Raw genomic sequence first — 20,169 nt, 5'->3', positions numbered from 1 at the left:
GTATGAACATGGAAATATCTACACCGCTATCTGTATGAACATGGAAATAGCTACACCGCTATCTGAATGAACATGGAAATATCTTCAACGCCATCTGTATGAACATGGATATATCTACACAGCCATCTGGATGAACATGGAAATATCTACACCGCTATCTGTATGAAGATGGATATATCTACACCGCTATCTGTGTAAACATGCATACATCTTCACCGCTATCTGTATAAACATGGAAATATCTACACTGCTATCTGTATGAAAATGGAAATATCTACACTGCTATCTGTTTGAACATGTAAATATCTACACCGCTATCTTCTTGAAAATGGAAATATCTAAACAGCAATCTGCATATACATGGAAATATCTACAAAGCTATCTCTTTACACATGGAAATAACTACAGCGCTATCTCTATAAACATACAAATATCTACACCGCCATCTGTATGAACATGGAAATATCTGCAATGCCATCTGTATGAACATATAAATATCTACACCGCCATCTATATTAAGATGGAGATATCTACACCGCTATCTGCATGAAAATGGAAATATCTACACTGCTATCTGCAGATACATTTAAATATCTACACAGCTATCTCTTTACACATGGAAATAACTACACCGTTATCTGTATGAAGATGGAAATATCTACACCGCCATCTGTATGAACATGGAAACATCTGCACCGCCATCTGTATGAAAATATAAATATCTACACCGCCATCTGTATTAAGATAGAGATATCTCCACTGCTATCTGTATAAAAATGGAAATATCTACACCGCTATCTGTATATACATGGAAATATCTACACCACTACCTGTATAAACATGGAAATATCAGCACCGCTATCTATATGAACATGGAAATATCTACACCGCTATCTGTATGAACATGGAAGTATCTACACCGCTATCTGTATGAACATGGAAATATCTACACCGCTATCTGTATGAACATGGAAATAACTACACCGCTATCTGTGTAAACATGCATACATCTTCACCGCTATCTGTATAAACATGGAAATATCTACACCGCTATCTGAAAGAACATGGAAATACCTACAACGCTATCTGTTTGAAGATGGAAATATATACACCGCTTTCTGCATGAAAATGGAAATATCTACACAGCTATCTGCATATACATGGAAATATCTACACAGCTATCTCTTTACACATGGAAATAACTACACTGCTATCTGTATGAACATGGAAATAACTACACCGCCATCTGTATGAACATGGAAATATCTGCACCGCCATCTGTATGAACATATAAATATCTACACCGCCATCTGTTTTAAGAAGGAAATATCTAAACCGCTATATGTATGAACACGGAAATATCTACACCGCTATCTGTATGAACATGGAAATATCTACACCGCTATCTGTTTGAACATGGAAATATCTACACCGCTATCTGCACGAAAATGGAAATATCTACAATGCTATCTGCATATACATGGAAATATCTACACAGCTATCTCTTTACACATGGAAATAACTACATTGCTATCTGTATGAACATGGAAATATCTACACCGCCATCTGTATGAAAATGAAAATATCTGCACCACCATCTGTATGAACATATAAATATCTACACCGCCATCTGTATTAAGATGGAGATATCTACACCGCTATCTGTATAAACATGGAAATATCTACACCGCTATCTGTATAAACATGGAAATATCTACACCACTACCTGTATAAACATGGAAATATCAGCACCGCTATCTGTATGAACATGGAAATATCTACACCATAATCTGTATGAACATGGAAATATCTACACCGCTATCTGTATGAACATGGAAATATCTACACCGCTATCAGTATGAACATGGATATATCTACACAGCCCTCTGGATGAACATGGAATTATCCACACCGCTATCTGTGTAAACATGCATACATCTTCACCGCTATCTGTATAAACATGGAAATATCTTCACCGCTATCTGTTTGAACATGGAAATATCTACACCACTGTCTGCATGAAAATGGAAATATCTACACAGCTATCTGCATATACATGGAAATATCTACACAGCTATCTCTTTACACATGGAAATAACTACACCGCTACCTCTATAAACATGGAAATATCTACACCGCCATCTGTATGAACATGGATATATCTACACCGCTATCTGTATGAACATGGAAATATCTTTACCGCCATCTGTATGAACATGGATATATCTACACAGCCATCTGTATGAACATGGAAATATCTACACCGCTATCTGTACGAGCATGGAAATATCTTCACCGCCATCTGTATGAAAATGGATGTGGCTACACAGCCAACTGGATGAACATGGAAATATCTACACCGCGATCTGTGTAAACATGCATATACCTTCACCGCTATCTGTATAACCATGGAAATATCTACACCGCTATCTGTATGAACATGGAAATATCTACACCACTACCTGTTTGAACATGGAAATATCTAAACCGCTATCTGCATGAAAATGGAAATATCTACACAGCTATCTGCATATACATGGAAATATCTACTCAGCTATCTCTTTACATGTGGAAATAACTACACCGCTATCTGTATGAAGATGGAAATATCTTCACTGCCATCTGTATGAACATGGATATATCAACACAGCCATCTCGATGAACATGGAAATATCTACACCGCTATCTGTATGAAGATGGAAATATCTACAACGCTATCTGTGTAAACATGCCTACATCTTCACCGCTATCTATATAAACATGGAAGTATCTACACTGCTATCTGTATGAACATGGAAATATCTACACCGCTATCTGTTTGAACATGGAAATATCTACACCGCTATCTGCATGAAAATGGAAATATCTACACTGCTATCTGCATATGCATGGAAATATCTACAAAGCTATCTCTTTACACATGGAAATAACTACAGCGCTATCTCTATAAACATACAAATATCTACACCGCCATCTGTATGAACATGGAAATATCTGCACCGCCATCTGTATGAACATTTAAATATCTACACCGCCATCTATATTAAGATGGAGATATCTACACCGCTATCTGTATGAACATGGAAATATTTACACCGCTATCTGTATAAACATGGAAATATCTACACCGCAATCTGTATAAACATGGAAATATCTACACGGCTACCTGTATAAACATGGAAATATCAGCACCGCTATCGGTATGAACATGGAAATACCTTCACAGCCATCTGTATGAACATGGATATATCCACACAGCCACTTGTATGAACATGGAAATATCTACACCGCTGTCTGTATGAACATGGATATATCTACACTGCTATCTGTACGAGCATGGAAATAGCTTCACCGCCATCTGTATGAAAATGGATATGGCTACACAGCCAACTGGATGAACATGGAAATATCTACACCGCGATCTGTATGAACATGGAAATATCTACACCGCTATCTGTGTAAACATGCATACACCTTCACCGCTATCTGTATAACCATGGAAATATCTACACCGGTATCTGTATGAACATGGAAATATCTACACCGCTATCTGTTTGAACATGGAAATATCTACACCGCTATCTGTAAAAATATGGAAATATCTAAACCGCTATCTGCATGAAAATGGAAATATCTACACAGCTATCTGCATATACATGGAAATATCTACACAGCTATCTCTTTACACATGGAAATAACTACACCGCTATCTGTAGGAACATGGAAATATCAGCACCACCATCTATATGCACATATAAATATCTACACCGCCATCTGTATTAAGATGGAGATATCTACACCGCAATCTTTATAAACATGGAAATATCTACACGGCTACCTGTATAAACATGGAAATATCAGCACCGCTATCGGTATGAACATGGAAATATCTACACCGCTATCTGTATGAACATGGAAATAGCTACACCGCTATCTGTATGAACATGGAAATATCTTCAACGCCATCTGTATGAACATGGATATATCTACACAGCCATCTGTATGAACATGGAAATATCTACAACGCTATCTGTATGAACATGGAAATATCTACACCGCTATCTGTATGAACATGGAAATACCTTCACAGCCATCTGTATGAACATGGATATGTCTACACATCCATCTGGATGAACATGGAAAAATCTACACCGCAATCTGTATGAACATGGGAATATCTACACCGCTGTGTAAACATGCATACATCTTCACCGCTATCTGTATAAACATGGAAATATCTACACCGCTATCTGTATGAACATGGAAATATCTACACCGCTATCTGTATGAAGATGGAAATATCTTCACCGCTATCTGTTTGAACATGGAAATATCTACACCGCTGTGTGCATGAAAATGGAAATATCTACACAGCTATCTGCATATACATGGAAATATCTACACAGATATCTCTTTACACATGGAAATAACTACACCGCTATCTCTATAAGCATGGAAATATCTACACCGCCATCTGTATGAACATGGATATGTCTACACCGCTATCTGTATGAACATGGAAATATCTTTACCGCCATCTGTATGAACATGGATATATCTACACAGCCACTTGTATGAACATAGAAATATCTACACCGCTGTCTGTATGAACATGGAAATATCTACACTGCTATCTGTACGAGCATGGAAATATCTTCACCGCCATCTGTATGAAAATGGATATGGCTACACAGCCAACTGGATGAACATGGAAATATCTACACCGCGATCTGTATGAACATGGAAATATCTACACCGCTATCTGTGTAAACATGCATACACCTTCACCGCTATCTGTATAACCATGGAAATATCTACACCGGTATCTGTATGAACATGGAAATACCTACACCGCTATCTGTTTGAACATGGAAATATCTACACCGCTATCTGTAAAAATATGGAAATATCTAAACCGCTATCTGCATGAAAATGGAAATATCTACACAGCTATCTGCATACACATGGAAATATCTACACAGCTATCTCTTTACACATGGAAATAACTACACCGCTATCTGTAGGAACATGGAAATATCTGCACCACCATCTATATGCACATATAAATATCTACACCGCCATCTGTATTAAGATGGAGATATCTACACCGCTATCTGTATAAACCTGGAAATATCTACACGGCTATCTGTATAAACATGGAAATATCTACACCGCTACCCGTATAAACATGGAAATATGAGCACCGCTATCTGTATGAACATGGAAATATCTACACCGCTGTCTGTACGAACATGGAAATATCTACAATGCTATCTGTATGAACATTGAAATATCTACACTGCTATCTGTATGAACATGGAAATATCTACACTGCTATCTGTGTAAACATGCATACATCTTCACCGCTATCTGTATAAACATGGAAATATCTACACCGCTATCTGTATGAACGTGGAAATATCTACACCGCTATCTGTATGAACATGGAAATATCTACACCGCTATCTGTTTGAACATGGAAATATCTACACCGCTATCTGCATGAAAATTGAAATATGTACACTGCTACCTGCATATACATGGTAATATCAACACAGCTATCTCTTTACACATGGAAATATCTTCACCGCTATCTGTATGAACATGGAAATATCTACACCGCCATCTGTATGAACATGGAAATATCTGCACCGACATCTGTATGAACGTATAAATATCTACACCGCCATCTGTATTAAGATGGAGATATCTACACCGCTATGTGTATAAACATGGAAATATCTACACTGCTATCTGTATAAACATGGAAATATCTACACCGCTATCTGTATAAACATGGAAATATGTACACCGCTACCTGCATAAACATGGAAATAACAGCACCGCTATCTGTATGAACATGGAAATATCTACACCGCTATCTGTATGAACATGGGAATATCTACACCGCTATCTGTTTGAACATGGAAATATCTACACCGCTGTCTGCATGAAAATGGAAATATCTACACAGCTACGTGCATATACATGGAAATATCTACACAGCTATCTCTTAACAGATGGAAATAACTACACCACTATCTCTATAAACATGGATATATCTACACAGCCATCTGTATGAACATGGAAATATCTACACCGCTATCTGTATGAACATGGAAATATCTTCACCGCCATCTGTATGAACCTGGATATGTCTACACAGCCATCTGTATGAACATGGAAATATCTACACCTCTATCTGCGTAAACATGCATACATCTTCACCACTATCTGTATAAACATGGAAATAACTACACCACTATCTGTATAAACATGGAAATATCTACACCGCTATCTGCATGAAAATGGAAATATCTACACAGCGATCTGCATATACATGGAAATATCTTCAAAGGTATCACGTTACACATGGAAATAACTACAGCGCTATCTCTATAAACATGGAAATATCTACACCGCCATCTGTATGAACATGGAAATATCTGCACCGCCATCTGTATGAACATATAAATATCTACACCGCCATCTATATTATGATGGAGATATCTACACCGCTATCTGTAAAAACTTGGAAATATCTACACCGCTATCTGTATGAACATGGAAATATCTACACCGCTATCTCTATGAACATGGAAATTTCTACACCGCTATCTGTATGAACATGGAAATAGCTACACCACTACCTGTATGAACATGGAAATATCTACACCGCTATCTGTATGAACATGGAAATATCTACACCGCAGTCTGTATGAACATGGAAATATCTACACCGCTATCTGTATGAACATGGGAATATCTACACCGCTATCTGTTTGAACATGGAAATATCTACACCGCTGTCTGCTTGAAAATGGAAATATCTACACAGCTACGTGCATATACATGGAAATATCTACACAGCTATCTCTTAACACATGGAAATAACTACACCGCTATCTCTATAAACATGGATATATCTACACAGCCATCTGTATGAACATGGAAATATCTACACCGCTATCTGTATGAACATGGAAATATCTTCACCGCCATCTGTATGAACCTGGATATGTCTACACATCCATCTGGATGAACATGGAAATATCTACACCGCGATCTGTGTGAACATGGAAATATCTACACCGCTATCTGTGTAAACATGCATACATCTTCACCGCTATCCATATAAACATGGAAATAACTACACCGCTATCTGTATAAGCATGGAAATATCTACACCGCTATCTGCATGAAAATGGAAATATCTACACAGCGATCTGCATATACATGGAAATAACTTCAAAGCTATCTCGTTACACATGGAAATAACGACAGCGCTATCTCTATCAACATGGAAATATCTGCACCGCCATCTGTATGAACATGGAAATATCTGCACCGCCATCTGTATGAACATATAAATATCTACACCACCATCTATATTATGATGGAGATATCTACACCGCTATCTGTAACAACTTGGAAATATCTACACCGCTATCTGTATGAACATGGAAATATCTACACCGCTATCTCTATGAACATGGAAATTTCTAGACCGCTATCTTTATGAACATGGAAATAGCTACACCACTAACTGTATGAACATGGAAATATCTACACTGCTATCTGTATGAACATGGTTATATCTACACAGCCATCTGGATGAACACGGAAATATCTACACTGCTATCTGTATGAACATGGAAATATCTAGACCGCTATCTGAATGAACATGGAAATACCTTCACCGCCATCTGTATGAACATGGATATATCTACACAGCCATCTGGATGAACATGGATATATCTACACAGCCTTCTGGATGAACTTGGAAATATCCACACCGCTATCAGTGTAAACATGCATACATTTTCACCGCTATCTGTATAAACATGGAAATATCTACACCGCTATCTGTATGAACATGGAAATATCTACACCGCTATCTGTTGGAATATGGAAATATATACACCGCTATCTGCATGAAAATGGAAATATCTACACAGCTATCTGCATGAAAATGGAAATATCTACACAGCTATCTGCATATACATGGAAATATCCACACAGCTATCTCTTTACACATGTAAATAACTACACCGCTATCTGTATGAACATGGAAATATCTACACCGCCATCTGTATGAACATGGAAATATCTACACCGCTATCTGTGTAAACATGCATACATCTTCACCGCTATCTGTATAAACATGGAAATATCTACACAGCTGTCTGTATGAACATGGAAATATCTGCACCGCTATCTGTATGAACATGGAAATATCTACACCGCTATCTGTTTGAACATGGAAATATCTACACTGCTATCTGCATATACATGGAAATATCTACACAGCTATCTCTTTACACATGGAAATAACTACACCGCTATCTGTAGGAACATGGAAATATCTGCACCGCCATCTGTATGTACATATAAATATCTACACCGCCATCTGTATTAAGATGGAGATATCTACATCGCTATCTGTATAAACATAGAAATATCTACACCACTATCTGTATAAACATGGAAATATCTACACCGCTATCTGTATAAACATGGAAATATCTACACCGCTACCTGTATAAACATGGAAATATCTACACCGCTACCTGTATAAACATGGAAATATCAGCACCGCTATCTGTGTGAACATGGAAATATCTACACCGCTATCTGTATGAACATGGAAATATCTACACCGCTATCTGTATGAACATGGAAATATCTACACCGCCATCTGTATGAACATGGAAATATCTGCACCGCCATCTGTATGAACATATAAATATCTACACAGCCATCTGTATTAAGATGGAGATATCTACACCGCTATCGGTATAAACATGGAAATATCTACACCGCTATCTGTATAAACATGGAAATATCTACACCGCTATCTGTATAAACATGGAAATATCTACACCGCTATCTGTATAAACATGGAAATATCTACACCGCTATCTGTATAAACATGGAAATATCTACACCGCTACCTGTATAAACATGGAAATATCAGCACCGCTATCTGTGTGAACATGGAAATATCTACACCGCTATCTGTATGAACATGGAAATATCTACACCGCTACCTGTATAAACATGGAAATATCAGCACCGCTATCTGTATGAACATGGAAATATCTACACCGCTACCTGTATAAACATGGAAATATCTACACCGCCATCTGTATGAAGAAGGAAATATCTTCACCGCCATCTGTACGAACATGGATATATCTACAGAGCCATCTGGATGAACATATAAATATCTACACCGCCATCTGTATTAAGATGGAGATATCTACACCGCTATCTGAATAAACATGGGAATATCTACACCGCTATCTGTATAAACATGGAAATATCAGCACCGCTATCTGTATGAACATGGAAATATCAGCCCCTCTATCTGTATGAACATGGAGATATCTACACCGCCATCTGTATGAACACGGATATATCTACACAGCCATCTGGATGAACATGGAAATATCTACACCGCTATCTGTATGAACATGGAAATAGCTACACCGCTATCTGTATGAACATGGAAATATCTACACCGCTATCTGTATGAACATGGAAATATCTACACCGCTATCTGTATGAACAAGGAAATATCTTCACCGCCATCTGTACGAACATGGATATATCTACAGAGACATATGGATGAACATGGAAATATCTACACCGCCATCTGTATGAACATATAAATATCTACACCGCCATCTGTATTAAGATGGAGATATCTACACCGCTATCTGTATAAACCTGAAAATATCTACACCGGTATCTGTATAAACATGGAAATATCTACACCGCTATCTGGATAAACATGGAAATTTCTACAACGCTACCTGTATAAACATGGAAATATCAGCACCGCTATCTGTAGGAACATGGAGATATCTACACCGCCGTCTGTATGAACATGGATATATCTACACAGCCATCTGGAGGAACATGGAAATATCTACAACGCTATTTGTACGAACATGGAAATATCTACACCGCTATCTGTATGAAAATGGAAATAGCTACACCGCTATCTGTATGAACATGGAAATATCTACACCACTATCTGAATGAACATGGAAATATCTACACCGCTATCTGTATGAACATGGATATATCTACACAGCCATCTGGATGAACAAGGAAATATCTACACTGCTATCTGTATGAACATGGAAATATCTACACCGCTATCAGTGTAAACATGCATACATCTTCACCGCTATCTGTATAAACTTGGAAATATCTACACCGCTATCTGTATGAACATGGAAATATCTGCACCGCTATCTGTATGAACATGGAAATATCTACACCGCTATCTGTTGGAATATGGAAATATATACACCGCTATCTGCATGAAAATGGAAATATCTACACAGCTATCTGCATGAAAATGGAAATATCTACACAGCTATCTGCATATACATGGAAATATCTACACAGCTATCTCTTTACACATGTAAATAACTACACCGCTATCTGTATGAACATGGAAATATCTACACCGCCATCTGTATGAACATGGAAATATCTACACCGCTATCTGTGTAAACATGCATACATCTTCACCGCTATCTGTATAAACATGGAAACATCTACACAGCTGTCTGTATGAACATGGAAATATCTGCACCGCTATCTGTATGAACATGGAAATATCTACACCGCTATCTGTTTGAACATGGAAATATCTACACGGCTACCTGCATGAAATTGGAAATATCTACACTGCTATCTGCATATACATGGAAATATCTACACAGCTATCTCTTTACACATGGAAATAACTACACCGCTATCTGTATGAACATGGAAATATCTGCACCGCCATCTGTATGAACATATAAATATCTACACCGCCATCTGTATTAAGATGGAGATATCTACACCGCTATCTGTATAAACATGGAAATATCTACACCACTATCTGTATAAACATGGAAATATCTACACCGCTATCTGTATAAACATGGAAATATCTACACCGCTACCTGTATAAACATGGAAATATCTACACCGCTACCTGTATAAACATGGAAATATCAGCACCGCTATCTGTATGAACATGGAAATAACTACACCGCTATCTGTGTAAACATGCATACATCTTCACCGCTATCTGTATAAACATGGAAATATCTACACCGCTATCTGAAAGAACATGGAAATACCTACAACGCTATCTGTTTGAAGATGGAAATATATACACCGCTTTCTGCATGAAAATGGAAATATCTACACAGCTATCTGCATATACATGGAAATATCTACACAGCTATCTCTTTACACATGGAAATAACTACACTGCTATCTGTATGAACATGGAAATAACTACACCGCCATCTGTATGAACATGGAAATATCTGCACCGCCATCTGTATGAACATATAAATATCTACACCGCCATCTGTTTTAAGAAGGAAATATCTAAACCGCTATATGTATGAACACGGAAATATCTACACCGCTATCTGTATGAACATGGAAATATCTACACCGCTATCTGTTTGAACATGGAAATATCTACACCGCTATCTGCACGAAAATGGAAATATCTACAATGCTATCTGCATATACATGGAAATATCTACACAGCTATCTCTTTACACATGGAAATAACTACATTGCTATCTGTATGAACATGGAAATATCTACACCGCCATCTGTATGAAAATGAAAATATCTGCACCGCCATCTGTATGAACATATAAATATCTACACCGCCATCTGTATTAAGATGGAGATATCTACACCGCTATCTGTATAAACATGGAAATATCTACACCGCTATCTGTATAAACATGGAAATATCTACACCACTACCTGTATAAACATGGAAATATCAGCACCGCTATCTGTATGAACATGGAAATATCTACACCATAATCTGTATGAACATGGAAATATCTACACCGCTATCTGTATGAACATGGAAATATCTACACCGCTATCAGTATGAACATGGATATATCTACACAGCCCTCTGGATGAACATGGAATTATCCACACCGCTATCTGTGTAAACATGCATACATCTTCACCGCTATCTGTATAAACATGGAAATATCTTCACCGCTATCTGTTTGAACATGGAAATATCTACACCACTGTCTGCATGAAAATGGAAATATCTACACAGCTATCTGCATATACATGGAAATATCTACACAGCTATCTCTTTACACATGGAAATAACTACACCGCTACCTCTATAAACATGGAAATATCTACACCGCCATCTGTATGAACATGGATATATCTACACCGCTATCTGTATGAACATGGAAATATCTTTACCGCCATCTGTATGAACATGGATATATCTACACAGCCATCTGTATGAACATGGAAATATCTACACCGCTATCTGTACGAGCATGGAAATATCTTCACCGCCATCTGTATGAAAATGGATGTGGCTACACAGCCAACTGGATGAACATGGAAATATCTACACCGCGATCTGTGTAAACATGCATATACCTTCACCGCTATCTGTATAACCATGGAAATATCTACACCGCTATCTGTATGAACATGGAAATATCTACACCACTACCTGTTTGAACATGGAAATATCTAAACCGCTATCTGCATGAAAATGGAAATATCTACACAGCTATCTGCATATACATGGAAATATCTACTCAGCTATCTCTTTACATGTGGAAATAACTACACCGCTATCTGTATGAAGATGGAAATATCTTCACTGCCATCTGTATGAACATGGATATATCAACACAGCCATCTCGATGAACATGGAAATATCTACACCGCTATCTGTATGAAGATGGAAATATCTACAACGCTATCTGTGTAAACATGCCTACATCTTCACCGCTATCTATATAAACATGGAAGTATCTACACTGCTATCTGTATGAACATGGAAATATCTACACCGCTATCTGTTTGAACATGGAAATATCTACACCGCTATCTGCATGAAAATGGAAATATCTACACTGCTATCTGCATATGCATGGAAATATCTACAAAGCTATCTCTTTACACATGGAAATAACTACAGCGCTATCTCTATAAACATACAAATATCTACACCGCCATCTGTATGAACATGGAAATATCTGCACCGCCATCTGTATGAACATTTAAATATCTACACCGCCATCTATATTAAGATGGAGATATCTACACCGCTATCTGTATGAACATGGAAATATTTACACCGCTATCTGTATAAACATGGAAATATCTACACCGCAATCTGTATAAACATGGAAATATCTACACGGCTACCTGTATAAACATGGAAATATCAGCACCGCTATCGGTATGAACATGGAAATACCTTCACAGCCATCTGTATGAACATGGATATATCCACACAGCCACTTGTATGAACATGGAAATATCTACACCGCTGTCTGTATGAACATGGATATATCTACACTGCTATCTGTACGAGCATGGAAATAGCTTCACCGCCATCTGTATGAAAATGGATATGGCTACACAGCCAACTGGATGAACATGGAAATATCTACACCGCGATCTGTATGAACATGGAAATATCTACACCGCTATCTGTGTAAACATGCATACACCTTCACCGCTATCTGTATAACCATGGAAATATCTACACCGGTATCTGTATGAACATGGAAATATCTACACCGCTATCTGTTTGAACATGGAAATATCTACACCGCTATCTGTAAAAATATGGAAATATCTAAACCGCTATCTGCATGAAAATGGAAATATCTACACAGCTATCTGCATATACATGGAAATATCTACACAGCTATCTCTTTACACATGGAAATAACTACACCGCTATCTGTAGGAACATGGAAATATCAGCACCACCATCTATATGCACATATAAATATCTACACCGCCATCTGTATTAAGATGGAGATATCTACACCGCAATCTTTATAAACATGGAAATATCTACACGGCTACCTGTATAAACATGGAAATATCAGCACCGCTATCGGTATGAACATGGAAATATCTACACCGCTATCTGTATGAACATGGAAATAGCTACACCGCTATCTGTATGAACATGGAAATATTTCAACGCCATCTGTATGAACATGGATATATCTACACAGCCATCTGTATGAACATGGAAATATCTACAACGCTATCTGTATGAACATGGAAATATCTACACCGCTATCTGTATGAACATGGAAATACCTTCACAGCCATCTGTATGAACATGGATATGTCTACACATCCATCTGGATGAACATGGAAAAATCTACACCGCAATCTGTATGAACATGGGAATATCTACACCGCTGTGTAAACATGCATACATCTTCACCGCTATCTGTATAAACATGGAAATATCTACACCGCTATCTGTATGAACATGGAAATATCTACACCGCTATCTGTATGAAGATGGAAATATCTTCACCGCTATCTGTTTGAACATGGAAATATCTACACCGCTGTGTGCATGAAAATGGAAATATCTACACAGCTATCTGCATATACATGGAAATATCTACACAGATATCTCTTTACACATGGAAATAACTACACCGCTATCTCTATAAGCATGCAAATATCTACACCGCCATCTGTATGAACATGGATATGTCTACACCGCTATCTGTATGAACATGGAAATATCTTTACCGCCATCTGTATGAACATGGATATATCTACACAGCCACTTGTATGAACATAGAAATATCTACACCGCTGTCTGTATGAACATGGAAATATCTACACTGCTATCTGTACGAGCATGGAAATATCTTCCCCGCCATCTGTATGAAAATGGATATGGCTACACAGCCAACTGGATGAACATGGAAATATCTACACCGCGATCTGTATGAACATGGAAATATCTACACCGCTATCTGTGTAAACATGCATACACCTTCACCGCTATCTGTATAACCATGGAAATATCTACACCGGTATCTGTATGAACATGGAAATACCTACACCGCTATCTGTTTGAACATGGAAATATCTACACCGCTATCTGTAAAAATATGGAAATATCTAAACCGCTATCTGCATGAAAATGGAAATATCTACACAGCTATCTGCATACACATGGAAATATCTACACAGCTATCTCTTTACACATGGAAATAACTACACCGCTATCTGTAGGAACATGGAAATATCTGCACCACCATCTATATGCACATATAAATATCTACACCGCCATCTGTATTAAGATGGAGATATCTACACCGCTATCTGTATAAACCTGGAAATATCTACACGGCTATCTGTATAAACATGGAAATATCTACACCGCTACCCGTATAAACATGGAAATATGAGCACCGCTATCTGTATGAACATGGAAATATCTACACCGCTGTCTGTACGAACATGGAAATATCTACACTGCTATCTGTATGAACATTGAAATATCTACACTGCTATCTGTATGAACATGGAAATATCTACACTGCTATCTGTGTAAACATGCATACATCTTCACCGCTATCTGTATAAACATGGAAATATCTACACCGCTATCTGTATGAACATGGAAATATCTACACCGCTATCTGTATGAACATGGAAATATCTACACCGCTATCTGTTTGAACATGGAAATATCTACACCGCTATCTGCATGAAAATTGAAATATGTACACTGCTACCTGCATATACATGGTAATATCAACACAGCTATCTCTTTACACATGGAAATATCTTCACCGCTATCTGTATGAACATGGAAATATCTACACCGCCATCTGTATGAACATGGAAATATCTGCACCGACATCTGTATGAACGTATAAATATCTACACCGCCATCTGTATTAAGATGGAGATATCTACACCGCTATGTGTATAAACATGGAAATATCTACACTGCTATCTGTATAAACATGGAAATATCTACACCGCTATCTGTATAAACATGGAAATATGTACACCGCTACCTGCATAAACATGGAAATAACAGCACCGCTATCTGTATGAACATGGAAATATCTACACCGCTATCTGTATGAACATGGGAATATCTACACCGCTATCTGTTTGAACATGGAAATATCTACACCGCTGTCTGCATGAAAATGGAAATATCTACACAGCTACGTGCATATACATGGAAATATCTACACAGCTATCTCTTAACAGATGGAAATAACTACACCACTATCTCTATAAACATGGATATATCTACACAGCCATCTGTATGAACATGGAAATATCTACACCGCTATCTGTATGAACATGGAAATATCTTCACCGCCATCTGTATGAACCTGGATATGTCTACACAGCCATCTGTATGAACATGGAAATATCTACACCTCTATCTGCGTAAACATGCATACATCTTCACCACTATCTGTATAAACATGGAAATAACTACACCACTATCTGTATAAACATGGAAATATCTACACCGCTATCTGCATGAAAATGGAAATATCTACACAGCGATCTGCATATACATGGAAATATCTTCAAAGGTATCACGTTACACATGGAAATAACTACAGCGCTATCTCTATAAACATGGAAATATCTACACCGCCATCTGTATGAACATGGAAATATCTGCACCGCCATCTGTATGAACATATAAATATCTACACCGCCATCTATATTATGATGGAGATATCTACACCGCTATCTGTAAAAACTTGGAAATATCTACACCGCTATCTGTATGAACATGGAAATATCTACACCGCTATCTCTATGAACATGGAAATTTCTACACCGCTATCTGTATGAACATGGAAATAGCTACACCACTACCTGTATGAACATGGAAATATCTACACCGCTATCTGTATGAACATGGAAATATCTACACCGCAGTCTGTATGAACATGGAAATATCTACACCGCTATCTGTATGAACATGGGAATATCTACACCGCTATCTGTTTGAACATGGAAATATCTACACCGCTGTCTGCTTGAAAATGGAAATATCTACACAGCTACGTGCATATACATGGAAATATCTACACAGCTATCTCTTAACACATGGAAATAACTACACCGCTATCTCTATAAACATGGATATATCTACACAGCCATCTGTATGAACATGGAAATATCTACACCGCTATCTGTATGAACATGGAAATATCTTCACCGCCATCTGTATGAACCTGGATATGTCTACACATCCATCTGGATGAACATGGAAATATCTACACCGCGATCTGTGTGAACATGGAAATATCTACACCGCTATCTGTGTAAACATGCATACATCTTCACCGCTATCCATATAAACATGGAAATAACTACACCGCTATCTGTATAAGCATGGAAATATCTACACCGCTATCTGCATGAAAATGGAAATATCTACACAGCGATCTGCATATACATGGAAATAACTTCAAAGCTATCTCGTTACACATGGAAATAACGACAGCGCTATCTCTATCAACATGGAAATATCTGCACCGCCATCTGTATGAACATGGAAATATCTGCACCGCCATCTGTATGAACATATAAATATCTACACCACCATCTATATTATGATGGAGATATCTACACCGCTATCTGTAACAACTTGGAAATATCTACACCGCTATCTGTATGAACATGGAAATATCTACACCGCTATCTCTATGAACATGGAAATTTCTAGACCGCTATCTTTATGAACATGGAAATAGCTACACCACTAACTGTATGAACATGGAAATATCTACACTGCTATCTGTATGAACATGGTTATATCTACACAGCCATCTGGATGAACACGGAAATATCTACACTGCTATCTGTATGAACATGGAAATATCTAGACCGCTATCTGAATGAACATGGAAATACCTTCACCGCCATCTGTATGAACATGGATATATCTACACAGCCATCTGGATGAACATGGATATATCTACACAGCCTTCTGGATGAACTTGGAAATATCCACACCGCTATCAGTGTAAACATGCATACATTTTCACCGCTATCTGTATAAACATGGAAATATCTACACCGCTATCTGTATGAACATGGAAATATCTACACCGCTATCTGTTGGAATATGGAAATATATACACCGCTATCTGCATGAAAATGGAAATATCTACACAGCTATCTGCATGAAAATGGAAATATCTACACAGCTATCTGCATATACATGGAAATATCCACACAGCTATCTCTTTACACATGTAAATAACTACACCGCTATCTGTATGAACATGGAAATATCTACACCGCCATCTGTATGAACATGGAAATATCTACACCGCTATCTGTGTAAACATGCATACATCTTCACCGCTATCTGTATAAACATGGAAATATCTACACAGCTGTCTGTATGAACATGGAAATATCTGCACCGCTATCTGTATGAACATGGAAATATCTACACCGCTATCTGTTTGAACATGGAAACATCTACACTGCTATCTGCATATACATGGAAATATCTACACAGCTATCTCTTTACACATGGAAATAACTACACCGCTATCTGTAGGAACATGGAAATATCTGCACCGCCATCTGTATGTACATATAAATATCTACACCGCCATCTGTATTAAGATGGAGATATCTACATCGCTATCTGTATAAACATAGAAATATCTACACCACTATCTGTATAAACATGGAAATATCTACACCGCTATCTGTATAAACATGGAAATATCTACACCGCTACCTGTATAAACATGGAAATATCTACACCGCTACCTGTATAAACATGGAAATATCAGCACCGCTATCTGTGTGAACATGGAAATATCTACACCGCTATCTGTATGAACATGGAAATATCTACACCGCTATCTGTATGAACATGGAAATATCTACACCGCCATCTGTATGAACATGGAAATATCTGCACCGCCATCTGTATGAACATATAAATATCTACACAGCCATCTGTATTAAGATGGAGATATCTACACCGCTATCGGTATAAACATGGAAATATCTACACCGCTATCTGTATAAACATGGAAATATCTACACCGCTATCTGTATAAACATGGAAATATCTACACCGCTATCTGTATAAACATGGAAATATCTACACCGCTATCTGTATAAACATGGAAATATCTACACCGCTACCTGTATAAACATGGAAATATCAGCACCGCTATCTGTGTGAACATGGAAATATCTACACCGCTATCTGTATGAACATGGAAATATCTACACCGCTACCTGTATAAACATGGAAATATCAGCACCGCTATCTGTATGAACATGGAAATATCTACACCGCTACCTGTATAAACATGGAAATATCTACACCGCCATCTGTATGAAGAAGGAAATATCTTCACCGCCATCTGTACGAACATGGATATATCTACAGAGCCATCTGGATGAACATATAAATATCTACACCGCCATCTGTATTAAGATGGAGATATCTACACCGCTATCTGAATAAACATGGGAATATCTACACCGCTATCTGTATAAACATGGAAATATCAGCACCGCTATCTGTATGAACATGGAAATATCAGCCCCTCTATCTGTATGAACATGGAGATATCTACACCGCCATCTGTATGAACACGGATATATCTACACAGCCATCTGGATGAACATGGAAATATCTACACCGCTATCTGTATGAACATGGAAATAGCTACACCGCTATCTGTATGAACATGGAAATATCTACACCGCTATCTGTATGAACATGGAAATATCTACACCGCTATCTGTATGAACAAGGAAATATCTTCACCGCCATCTGTACGAACATGGATATATCTACAGAGACATATGGATGAACATGGAAATATCTACACCGCCATCTGTATGAACATATAAATATCTACACCGCCATCTGTATTAAGATGGAGATATCTACACCGCTATCTGTATAAACCTGAAAATATCTACACCGGTATCTGTATAAACATGGAAATATCTACACCGCTATCTGGATAAACATGGAAATTTCTACAACGCTACCTGTATAAACATGGAAATATCAGCACCGCTATCTGTAGGAACATGGAGATATCTACACCGCCGTCTGTATGAACATGGATATATCTACACAGCCATCTGGAGGAACATGGAAATATCTACAACGCTATTTGTACGAACATGGAAATATCTACACCGCTATCTGTATGAAAATGGAAATAGCTACACCGCTATCTGTATGAACATGGAAATATCTACACCACTATCTGAATGAACATGGAAATATCTACACCGCTATCTGTATGAACATGGATATAT

This window comes from Gorilla gorilla, chromosome 11 (genome assembly GCF_029281585.2).
Source record: "Gorilla gorilla gorilla isolate KB3781 chromosome 11, NHGRI_mGorGor1-v2.1_pri, whole genome shotgun sequence".
Lineage (NCBI taxonomy): Eukaryota > Metazoa > Chordata > Mammalia > Primates > Hominidae > Gorilla > Gorilla gorilla.
Note: the sequence above shows the minus strand (reverse complement) of the source record.